This window comes from Pagrus pagrus, assembly GCF_965226575.1.
Source record: "Pagrus pagrus genome assembly, chromosome: 2".
Lineage (NCBI taxonomy): Eukaryota > Metazoa > Chordata > Actinopteri > Spariformes > Sparidae > Pagrus > Pagrus pagrus.
In genome coordinates, this window is record NC_140186.1 from 15,741,093 (window position 1) to 15,753,480 (window position 12,388).

General features: G+C 41.8%; 1 protein-coding gene across 7 annotated transcripts in view; it reads right to left on the reverse strand.

Moving 5' to 3' along the window:
• The window catches only part of rbm47 (RNA binding motif protein 47), a 35,643-nt gene extending 27,258 nt beyond the window's left edge, over positions 1–8,385 (reverse strand). For 3 of the 7 annotated variants that reach the window (XM_084376442.1, XM_084376443.1, XM_084376441.1), the window contains exons 1-2: positions 5,312–5,488; positions 4,574–4,746 (exon numbers count right to left, since the gene is read on the reverse strand). The gene's annotated coding sequence lies outside the window, so the exon portion shown is untranslated. Of the gene's footprint in view, positions 1–3,834; positions 3,870–4,573; positions 5,100–5,311; positions 5,489–6,272; positions 6,328–8,367 lie in introns of those variants that run through there. The other 4 variants (XM_084376438.1, XM_084376436.1, XM_084376437.1 and 1 more) reach the window with 4 other exon arrangements.
• Positions 8,386–12,388: the final 4,003 nt, after the last annotated feature.

Here is a 12,388-nt window from a genome sequence, read left to right on the forward strand (position 1 = left end):
TTGTTTTAAGACAGACTCTCCAGCAGAAGGAGGAGGCGGAAGAAGTGAAACGAAGCATAATAACAGCATTAGCAAATAAGCAGGTTGAAGGACAGAGGAGGGAAGCGAGCAGGAGAGGAGGAGAGAGGATGGAGGGTTCAGCAGTGTCACCACACAGGGGGGTGGAGGGGTTACGCAGGGGTCAAAGGTTGGACGGCAGAAGGCGGGGGTGTCGGGAGAAGAGTGGAGGAGGAGGAGGAGGAGTGTTGATCCAGCCTTCACAGTGAGTGGATGTCACCTGTTTACACACTCAACAGTGTGCATCGCCACGCTCTCAGAGGAGAGACAGTTGCACAATGTCTCGACTCCTCGGATCACTCTCGTTACAAAACATCACTTACTCTCACTCTCACTCAGGCCTAGTTGTATCAACATGTGCAGATGATTCTGGACACTTTGAAGTATCTGCCTTGTCTCCAGTATAATGGAGGTGAATGGGATTCTATTCGTAAATCATTACTCGTCCTGTTACTCTGGATAATCGCTGTAAACTTCTTCACTGGAGCTACTTTCAACCGAAGAAAATGTCCCTAAGAGAACAGTTTGAGAGAGAGGTCTGTCTACAAGAAATGACATCAAAATAGTTATTATTTCCTTTAGCAATTACGGCGCATTTACCTCCAATGTGACAGCTACAGGCGGGTGGTCGAGTGGATTGATGTTTGTTAAAAGTGCAGGACTTTGATGTGGTTTATGCAACAGTTAAGGTGAAAGTTTAGTAAAAAAATTGTCTCATGTAAATGATTTTGGACATTTTTAGTATCAAATTAAGACCACGATCCAAACCAACAGCTGTGATTGTCTGAACATATCCATAAAAATGTGTGCATCAAGTGAAGGAAGGAAAACAAACTAAATATGGTAAATACGTCAGTGAACATTCAGAAGTTCATTTTACAATATCCCTTTTTGTAATTTGCCAATTGAGTTAGTCAAAACCGTTTTCAGGCAATACAAATGTAATTTCTTGGAGATAGCGCTGGGTTTGTCTAAAGTGACACTGATTATTTAACTGAATATCTAAGGGAAGAATTCCTGAGGTAAAAATCTCAAGATATATCAAAACCTGCACAAATTAGACACTGTCCTCCGCCTTGGTCATCTTTTTAAAAACGACCTATGCTTGAATTCAACAAGTGAGGACCTCTTGTGGTCTTGTGGTGAGTGAATAATGATTGGTGAAGTAGCATGACGTTGTTATAAAGACACAAAACCGCTAATGGAGGAGGTTGGGGTTGTTGGTTTGGCCAACGAAGCGTGTGACTTTGACACAGGCGACCATTGTTTGCATCCCGTTTTCCACCATCAATCAATGTCCAGCAGTTTAGTTGCCCAAACCTTCAATAAAGGTGGCAGACCAGAGCCTTCCTAACAAATCCAACCAAAGCGGCATGGTTTGATATGAAGAGAGAGATGACTAACAAGAAAAACAACAGCATCAGTCGTTTTAGCAAATGTCAAAAAATGTCGTTTTTACATTCAAGTGACAAAGCTTACTAGTGGTTGTAGGGATTATGGGAAGTCTTGTCTGTTTATGGCAAAGGAATAAGTAGTCTGATAGTGTTTTAAAGCCATGGATGTATAATAAGCACTGGATACCAGACCCAAAGATGATGCTTATAAAGTGCACAACATGATTTATTTGTTCCTCAAGTGATTTGGAATATTTGTGGAAAGCACTGACAAATAATACAACAAAAGGCTTATACGAGTTGTTCTGGATGGGCCGGACAAATATTTTATGTGAAAGACTTGTTGACAGAGATGGATACGTTTTTGGGGAGACAAAGGAAAGGAAGGGGGTAAACTGACCTGATAAACACCCCGATCCTGTTTACGTTGTTCTCACACACATTGTTCGTATTTCTTTTCATCTTACTCCTCACCATCAAGCCTTAAATGTATCTTTGCTCCCTTTCAATCCAGATGATCTGCTGATCAAAGCCTCCTTTTGCCTCTTTGTGCTTGCTTTTGAGAACAAATTGAGCATTTTAAAAAACATCTGTGCTACATTTGACTCCATTTTTCTATCTGTATTCGTAGCCCTCATTTTCACCTGTGTCAACTTCCCTCTCGTCCTGCTGCAGTTCAGTGTTTGGTCCGATCAGAGCGGAGCTAAAGAGAGGGGCGGAGGGGAGGGGAGGTGATCGAGGGGAAGAATGTGGCCATTGTGCTTTCCAGGTATGTGTGTTTGTGACAAACAGAAAGAAAGAGAGGGAGAGAGGAGAGGGAGGCTGATCAGATCTGGTTACAGGTGTTTCATAAACAACACAATATTGCTAACAGGTTCCCCTCTCTCTTTGTGTCAGCTGCATTAGTCTCTTTCCTCTGCAGCTTTGGATTTCTGCCTCAGTGTTGGTGGATTAGGCTCGTGGCTTTGTCACACACACTAGACCGAATCTGTGCTTCCCCATTATGAGCATGAGATGATCATGTGACAGTCATGTGACGTGACCATATACTACGTGTGTATGTGACTGTGTGTATATATTTGATGTTGAAGCGCTTCCTTGTGCAATTTTCCATCAGCTTCCTGCTTCTGAAAATCTGTTTAAACTTCATCAAAACCAAAAGAGATCTTTTATGTTCCTTCCCGTTGCCCTCCAGTGTTGTCTGTCTTCCTGAAACTAGAGCGGACCCAAACATAATACCACTAAGGTCACACTAGAAAGGAAAAAAAAACATGTCTAGATATAAATTCCTGTCTTGGATAACTGTTTGTTCCTCGTTGCATTTGTGGAATGTGATACAGTGGGTTGGGAGATAAGTATCAATTCTGAAAAATGGTTCACCCTCTTGAACCCTCTTGCACAATCAGCAGTGAACCTAGCGACCGTCTGAGATATGGACAGACAGACAGACATGTCCATTTGAATAATCATATATGAACCATTTAACTGGTATCTATTTTTGGTTTTGTTTTTGCATGAGGCAGTTTGAAGAAGTCGTGTGTCATCACTCCATCAGGTCTGACCAGCACTTCAACACTCACACACCTCACACACGCCTTAAACTTGTGGAAGCATTTACAGTATTCATAAGGAAGCTGCTCACCACACACACACACACACACTGACAGAGAAGGGTATTTCAGGTGTCACTCAGCACCTCTCAGTTCTCTACAGGTGATTGTCAGGAAACAGAAAGTTAGCAAACAAAACTTCTCTCACATCACATCTGAAAATGATCTGCTTAACTTTAGATCTACATAAATTATAAATTATAAAATGTAAAACAGAGATCACAGTACAACACATCTTTAGAGACACAAATGAACATCTTCCAGTGATGGAATGTACCAAATACATCTACACAAGTACTGCACTGAAGTACAATGTTGTCTACTATCTACTATTTTCTGCTACATCATACTTCCACTCCACCACATTTTAGAGGCAAATACTGTACTTTTACTACTTTACTAGTCACTTTACGGATAACATCGTTCATAAGAGCCAAAGTAGTGTACATTTTAATTAATTGATTTTATCGACAGTTGTATAAAAAACACACTTATTCTGATAATCAGAAATAACGATTATCCAATCCGATAAGCAGCCAGGCCAATAATCAGTCAACCTATAGTACACAGTATATACAAACATGTAAATATATTTGTACTTTTAATTTTACTGAAGTACATCTATTGACTGAAAATTACTTTTTTACTTTTACTTTAGATACTTAAGTAATTTAATACCAGATACTCAGACTTTTTCTCAGGCCTTATCTGTATGGTTCACTTTCACTTTTACCTAAGTAATATTGAAATACAATATCATTAATTTTACTTACGTATGACCTTTGAGTCCTTTTTACAACACTGACATCTTCATAACATCATAGGTCCCCAAACTCCAGTTAAAGAAATGACACGTTTCTAAATTTGATCTAAAAAAAAATGTGGATTGTGTAAATTAGAGCGTCGAGAGAGACGATTGCTCTTTAAGGGATCAGTTGAACTTTTACACACAAGAAATAAATACTGCAACTGTCCACAAATGTCCATTAAACTATATGATACGCAGTATGTTCAGGCACGTGGGCACGCACACGAACCACTCACACACGACTAGGTCTCGTTTGTACAACAACAGGACACCCAAGGCTAACTGGCGCCCTGTTCAACCAGTTTCTGAAAAACACACACACACACACACACACACACACACACACACACACACACAACAACTCAACAAGACAGCAACTGATCATACACACACAACCCCACACAAATAAACATCGAGTCCCTGTCCCATAACCTTGTAGTGAAGGTTATAGCAGTCAGCTGGGTCAGTGTGAACACTGGACCAGCTGAAGAAATGTCCTTCCAGATACCCACTGTGTGTGAGTGTGTGTGTGTGAGTGTGTGTGTGTGTGTGTGTGTGTGTGTGTGTGTGTGTGTGTGTGTGTGCAGTCCTCCAGGTGAGAAAACACACCATGTCCCTTAACTACAAACTTAAAGCAGAACTATTAAGATCAAAATTAGACAGAACGGAAAGAAGAGGAGACGCATGACGAGTTCCCAGCCAACCTGTAGGATGATGGGACGTGTAGTCACTGTGTCGCTGTTGGTTCTTCTGCCACCGTTCAAAAGCAACGATCCAGCTCGTCACTTTCTCATCTTCTCTGCCCTCTTCCTCTCCTACTTTGCGCTGTGTGTCAGGTTCTGTCCGGCCTCTCGTCCGCTGTCAAGGCGCCTCCTGTCTTCAATGACAGGTCGCCGAAAGCACAATCAGAAAAGATCTCAGACACATCTAACAAACACACAACACACACGCTGAGAGAGAGAGAGAGAGAGAGAGGACAAGTCAGAGTTTCTGTTCTCCTTTTGGTGTTTTTTTGGATTCTGACTCAGATCCTATCCGTTTGTCCTCTCCTCTGCTTCCAGTCACGACAGCGCTCGTAGACGCAACAGCGGGAGACAAGTGAAGTGAGAGAGAGAGAGAGAGAGAGAGAGAGAGAGAGAGGAGGGGAGCACGCAAGGTCTCGAGGTGGAGGAGAGAGGAGAGAGAGCAAAAGAGTAAGAGAGAGAAGGAGGGAGGAAGGGAAGGAGGGAGGGAGAGATGGAGGGAGGAATGGCAGTGGTAATTAGTGAGTCTGTACCTGACTCTCACTGACATAAGCCCCACATTCCTCAGAAGTGAGGAGGGGGGAGAGGCGAGGGAGGGGAGAAGAAAAGAAAAAAGTTCTGAACACACACACCAACACACTAATGATCCCAGAGAGCACCCTCTCCACCCGAAAACAAACAAAAACCTGTCCTCCTTACAGCACAACATAACTGAGTGCGGCGTCGCTCGAGTCAAGGTTGCATGATGTTGCGTGAAGGTGCTGCTCAGCGTCCGTCACCTCCAGATACTTCCTCGCGAGTGTTTAGTCTTCTCTTCACTCTCTCGTCTCGTCTCTCCTCTCTCTCTCTCTCTTTCGGTCTGTGTTTGGTGTACACACTGCCTGCTCCTGAAACTCACCAAACCAGAATCTGACTGCCCAGATCCCCAACACACCTCCCTCCGCTCCCTCCCTCCTATCATTCCGGATGGGAAATGCTATCCTCCTGTGGCCCTGGCCAATCTATGTGTGTGTGTGTGTGTGTGTGTGCACGCACAAACAGCCAGACCTGAATCATTTCAGCCACAGCAGCATTCCTCTAAAGGAGTTTCCTGCACACCTAAGTTCAAAAACTCTCACACCACATGATCGCTCACCTCCACCGCATGCTCATTAGCGACGAGCGTGCACACAATCGGGCCGACCTTTCTTCCTCATTCACAAATATATACACCCCTGATGTCACGATGACATGCTGTCTTTGTGTTACAGCGTTCACCCCCTCTTGACGTAGGTAGATCCCGCTGTAATGACAACTCTCAGTAATAACAACCCGCTCAGATTTCCTGTGTTTAACTGTCAGCGTGAGGATGAAACTGGGGGAAACGTGAGACTTCACATGTCTAGTTTCTCACCTTTGTTACAGACGTTATTCCCCAAACTTGAACTGAAAGTAAAACAGTAACTGGTTGAGCTGCTTCTTGTTCTTTTATTCTAATCCCTCACATTTCTTGTCCTCTTCCTCTTCCCACCCACTCTTTATTCTCTTTCATTTTTGCTTGTTAGATCATGTAGAGCAGTTACAACACTCCAGACCTCCTTTCCTCATTCAACATTGTGTGTGTGCGCGCGTGTGTGTGTGTGTGTGTGTGTGGGTGGCGTTTCTGCGTGTGCTTGCCTACCTGAACTCCTTGCACTTCCTTCTTCCTGATCTCAGGTGTGCGACGAGTGCGACGTCTTTGGAGCAACCAGTTGAATGAGACACATAGAGAGAGAGAGAGAGAGAGAGAGAGCTGACTGAAGTGAACAGTGTGGTCAGCCAACTGACAGGCTGAGGACAGAAGAGAGAAGTGAGGAAGCTGGATTTCTGTTTAGAGTAACAACACACACACACACACACACACACACACACACACACACACACACACACACTCACTAACACACTTGCATACATTCAGATAAAGTCCCAGCACACACACTAACACACACACAGTAGGGAACTTTCGAGTGTGTGTGTGTGTGTGTATAGGAAACTGAGATTGAGTCAGACGTGCTCACACAGAGAAATAACGTTTCAACACAGCGGCTGAACTCTGGCTGGGAGGAGACCGGGGGCCGTTGGACGTGTTGCTCAATACTTTTCACTTTAATGCTTACTTAACAGAACTCACGGATTAAGTGTGTCAATACAACAGCACAAATGATACTGAGTTAAGATTTAATAACTGTAGCGCTGCTCTTTAGCTGTGTGTCTTCATTATCACAGGTGGAAGCAGCACAGTGGTTTATTTGTATAGTAGTGACTGTGTGTAGGCAGATTTCAGTTCATTTTCTGTTTTGGTTCATTAACTGCAATTTACATTTACTCATCTGACGATTATCTGAAACATACTAAAGGGTTTTATACTGGTGTTTTTCCACCATAAACAATTACTCAGTCATTTATTACAGTATGAAACTCCGCTTGCAGAGACTTGCTTAAGAGAGATAATCCATCTCGTAAAGACTGTGACTTCTATCAAGATACATGATGGTTGCATGTTTGTACAGTGCAGGCTGTTGAAAGTCATTGCACAGTCGACAACATTACCAGTGGCAATAAATTAACTTCGGTATGAGTCAAGTCAAAGACTATGGCATCCTTTCAAAAACAGCTACCGGCACTGTGAAGCTGCAATATGTGGTTTAGAGGAAGAAATTCAGAAGAGAAAGATCTTCAGTGACAAATTTTTTTTGTTTGTTTTTTATGCCAAAACAAACTCTCTTCGTTTTCTTGGCTGAATAAACTGAATAATCAAACTTAAAGGACAACGCAATTTCATACTGTTTTACTTTGTTTATATTTGGCGGACCCTGCCACCTTTCTAGCTTCAAACAGCGTTCTGGGGACCTTATTTTCCTCTGAGAAAAGCTGGTTTATTCAGTTATTTGAATTATTTGAACTCAATTATTTGAGTTTTTTTATTACCTTATTAATATTGTAAATATTACAATTCTGAGTTTAAACTCTGCTCCAAAACTACATAGTGCCCCTTTAAGTAAAAGTAATAAACGATATACCACAGTGTAAAATTACAAATTGTTAAAAGTATTAACAAGTACAAAAGTAATAGCATCAAAGTATACTTAAAGTACTGAAGTTTGAAGACAAGGGATACAGTACGGAGGTGATTTACAGCGGCTCTGACCAAGACACAGCAGGCAGGAAGCAGGAGAGGAGCGAGACTGAGTCGGCAAAAACGTGAAAATACTTTCACATATTACTTTGTGAATTGAGGAATTATTTCAACCAAACCAGAGGTGATTGTGGGAAGACAAACCAGACTGTGCTGGTGAGTTTTATTTCGTTTACGTAGAAGTGTGTTGTCTTGAGAGAAACTTGAGGTTGTATTTTTCTGTTTAGTAAGGAAAATAGATGTAAGACTATTTCTTGACATTTTCTAAGTTTTTGCTTATGAGACTTACCAACAAACTCCCCACTGAACAAAATCTCCCAGCTGAAACTACTGGGGCTCTCTGACGTCACCTCCTGCTTCACAGTGGTATTAGCAGACAGGGCGGGCTGGGGCTAGCTGGTTAGCATGCTAACTTGAGTAGACATCTCTGTGACACAGGTCTTTTACATGGTCAACACTTGTTTTTACATTCTGTTGATACTGTTAGTTCATTTTTTTCATTTTTAAACAAAAATTCTGGTCGTGTCTTTCATTCAGCTTCTTGAAGCTTCACACTAACCTTGTAGCTGACGTTAGCTAAACAGACACGTTGACGACTTACCTTTCTCTGTGGGTTTTGTAGGAGTTGGATGTTGTAAAGGTCTGATTTTTGAGCTGCAGACCCTGTAATTCTCTTCTTGTTGCTGTCATTATAAACAAAATCCTTTAATCCAAATTTCATTATTTTTGGACTGGCCCCTCCATGATGGCTGATTCACGGATTGGCTCTGCTGGTCTGTTGTGTCCTAGTAGGTTGCCAGGTTTGCGTGAAAAAAGCAAATATTTGATTTTTAAAATAGTCAAGTCCTGCTTTGTATATATATAGCAAATATATACATATATAGCAAATCGTTTTTGATTACAATGTATGCAATATGCTTGTATTTTTGTTATTTTTAATTTTTTTTTTACTTTTTATTATATTCTTTATTCATAAAACATATCCGACTTTTTGTCTTGTGGCAATAGCTTTAAAAGAAATCCACTCTATATATGCAGGTGAGCTCTCTTGTATATTTGGGTTGTGAAGGGTTGGCTTGAGTTTTTAAATAAAATGTATCACATGTCTGTATGACTTAAATGTGTACAGTAAAAGAAACTCATTAATAAGTTTTAAAACATGTTGAAGAAATTCAAGTCCTGTCAAGTCATCTGCAAGTCTAAGCCAAGTCTGAAGTCATGAATGCCAAGTCAAAAATCAAATCCAGTCTTTAATCAATGTTAGTCCAGCAGGCATCAAGTCCTCAGAGCTTCCCCTCAGTCAGACTTGAGTCAAGTCATGTGACTCGAGTCCCCCACCTCTGCCACCTTCTCTATCTCTCAGTAAAAGAGAGAGAGAAAAATCTCTAACTATTCCTTTGATAGTTACAGAAATCATGGCCAAAACTAATTTTAAAAAAATGGGGAAATTTGTAATAAACTTGAATTATCCTTTAATTATGGCTTCATGAATGTTTAGTTTACATACACACAAAGAGAGACTCTGAGATGTGCACATGCTGCCTTTTCACAGGGTGTAAACAAAAGCAAACTCTTCCCACAATAAGCAGCTCAGACCCTGCCCTGGTTGCTACACAAAAGACGGAGAGACCTGAGACACAGAGAGCAGAAATTCCCAGGAACACACTCCGCTGCTACTCCAAAATGCCCGACAAAGACACACAAAGAGACGGGGGAAGTGTATCTATTCACCTGTAACAAGTGGGCCCAATCAAGCTATCACACACACTGCAAGAAAAACTGAGAGAGGAGGAAAACTGTGATCATATTTCTATTGTATGTGCAGGTGAACTGGATTTATGATGTCAAATTGTATCAAGTGACGTGGCCTTGATGTGGATCTTGTACTTGTTCGTCTGCTGTTACTTCCCTCACTCTCTCTCTCCCTGTGTCTCTCTCCCTGTGCCTCTCTTTCTCCTGTTACATAAATAATAAGATCACTGACAAATTTGGCTGTGATGTAGCGGCTACGTTTCTTGTCAAGTTCTGACACAAAAGCAGCGTTCTCCACTTGTGTGTGTGTGTGTGTGGGTGGGTGGGTGTGTGTGTGTGGGTGTGTGTGTGTGGGTGTCTAATAGACTCTAATTGGCTCTTGATGAGTGAGAGAGATCAAACCCAACTTGATGAGCGCCACTAAATCTGTCTAAAAGTATGTCGACACCCATGACCATGTACTGATCTGGGGCTGTTTTTGCCTTTTAATGGACAGTTTGTTCTTGACAGGCTCTCTGTAATCACCTTTTTATTGGCCATATATGAGCAGATTGTAACATGACAGGAAAAATTAGACCATCCCCATATCCCGGTTGTCTATACAATCCTGTGGATGATCTGTTGAAGTTGTTTAATTCTGCTGGACTGTGGATTTCTTTGTGTAGGACTCGGGTCATGACTTTATGCACGCCTCGTCTCAGTCCGCTGACAGAGAGCAACAGTACTTCCACAGAGCCCCTTTAATTTTTTAATGATTTTTAAGAATGGGTTGGTACATGGCAGCAAGTAAACACCATCAGGGAAGGAATAGAGACTTTTAAACCAAAGTGCGAGACCCAGCCCACAATAAAATGAAAAGAAAACCTGTCTCAAGATGTTCTTAGCTGTGGTTAAAATTCAAACAGACACTATTCCCTATTCACATAGAATTAGGGCTGTGGCGATATACGGATATTGACGATAATTGATATCGTGCCAAGAATACACATGTGATAATATCGTGTAAATATGCATTGCCTCTTAAATCAATTTAGCTTGTTTCCGTTGTCGTTTTGCCACAGTAGGTGGCGGTAATGCACCTTAACTCTGGGTTCCCAATGCTTGCCAGATGAGTGAAAACTGTCATAACGTCGTATTAATGGCCATGGGTTGGGAATGAGATGTTCCACAATCACATAAGGGGTGTGCACATACTTTTGACCACATATTACTCCCTACCTGACCCTTTTTCGTAGCGTATCAAGGAAAGGTCACTGGAGTAGACAACAAACACAAACACATACTGTATATGTGAGACAAAAGTTTGAACACTGAATGTGAGTCTGAAGGTAAATAGACTAAAGACAGAGAAGAAACTCCTTCCAGCACTGTACAGCTTCCAGTAAAGATTAGACCTTTATTGAGAAAATTCCAGGTCGGCTTATGGCCGCACGACCCGCCGTCTCCAACCGGGCCGATTATTGAATACACACACAAACACACCCCCACACACACTCACACACAAACACAAGGCATGGGGAGCAACTGGAGCCCTGTTGTGAGGCGACATTGATGACGCGTGTTGGATGGGATAATCTCTCCAGCTGTACTCTCACACCCGTGGAGAAGTGAGGCTCATTTGGGCCCCAAAAAGCTTCAAGGTTTTTCCACACAATGAAACAAAGAAAAACCTCCTGCTCCTTTCTCTCTGGCAAGATCTGTGTTGTACCAAACACTAGTGACGTACAAAAATCAACTTTGTGATATCCTTCATGGTCCATTACTGCTGAGTTCACCTCATCTTGTGTGGGTGCTGGAGTTCAGCCTGCATCCTGTGCGTGCAGCACAAATGCTGATATGAAGAGTCAGGTTCATACATTCTTAATGGTCGAGTACTCAGATCAAGTTAGAGGACAGAGAGTGGCTTTGAAATGGGTCACATGCTGCAGAAACAAGGCTGCACAGTGTCTCTGACTTACGCCAGTGAAATGTCTCCCTCTGCTGGTGTGATACAGACATAGCTTTGACTTATGGCCCCACTGAGTTTTTAAGGGTAACTTCAACAACTTCACTAAACCTGCCGCCTTCATTACCCACAATGCAACTTAGCCATTGAATGACATCACTGGAGGCAATTTATCAGATGATATGCTGCTTCCTCTGGAGCCACAAAAGGCTTTATACTAAATGTTTTCACATATGCAGAAGCATAAACACATTTTAAAGGACTCATATTATGCTCATTTTCAGGCTAATTGTTTTATTTTTGGTTACTACTAGCATAGATTTACTTGCTTTAATGCTCAAAACACATGTTTTCTCATACTGCCCGGTGCTGCAGCTCTGTATTCCCCCTCTGAAACGCTTCGTTTTAGCTCCTGTCTCTTTAAGCCTGCAACATACATGCAACATGTCCATGTGTTTCTCATATATGCTTTTGTTTTGAGCTTGGATTTATGTTTAGGATGATTGTGGATCGAGGGTTTAGTCTTGGCTAAAGAGAAAAGGCACTCAATGTAGAGCAGGAGGCCACAAACGAGAGCTGATTTTGCCATTTTTGGCTGCAAAGACAATTGTTTTGATCAAACGGTGGATGAACGTCCAAATGTGAGACTTTTTCTTTTAGACTCATCCTATGAAGATCTTCCAGGATGTTAAAGAACGTATTTTCTTAATATTCTCTGATTTTCTAACCCATTGACCTACCAGATAACACAGGCACTACAGTTTCAATATGTTTAAAACGAAAACAAAAACCGGATCCAACTGTCAGCACTGTTGTGGCACGCCAGATGACATTACCTTCATTACATGTGGCAACAGTGAAAGGTTAACTTACTCAGAGCAAGTTTCCTCTTGCAGTTCTTGGCTAAAATAACAAACTCTGTGTA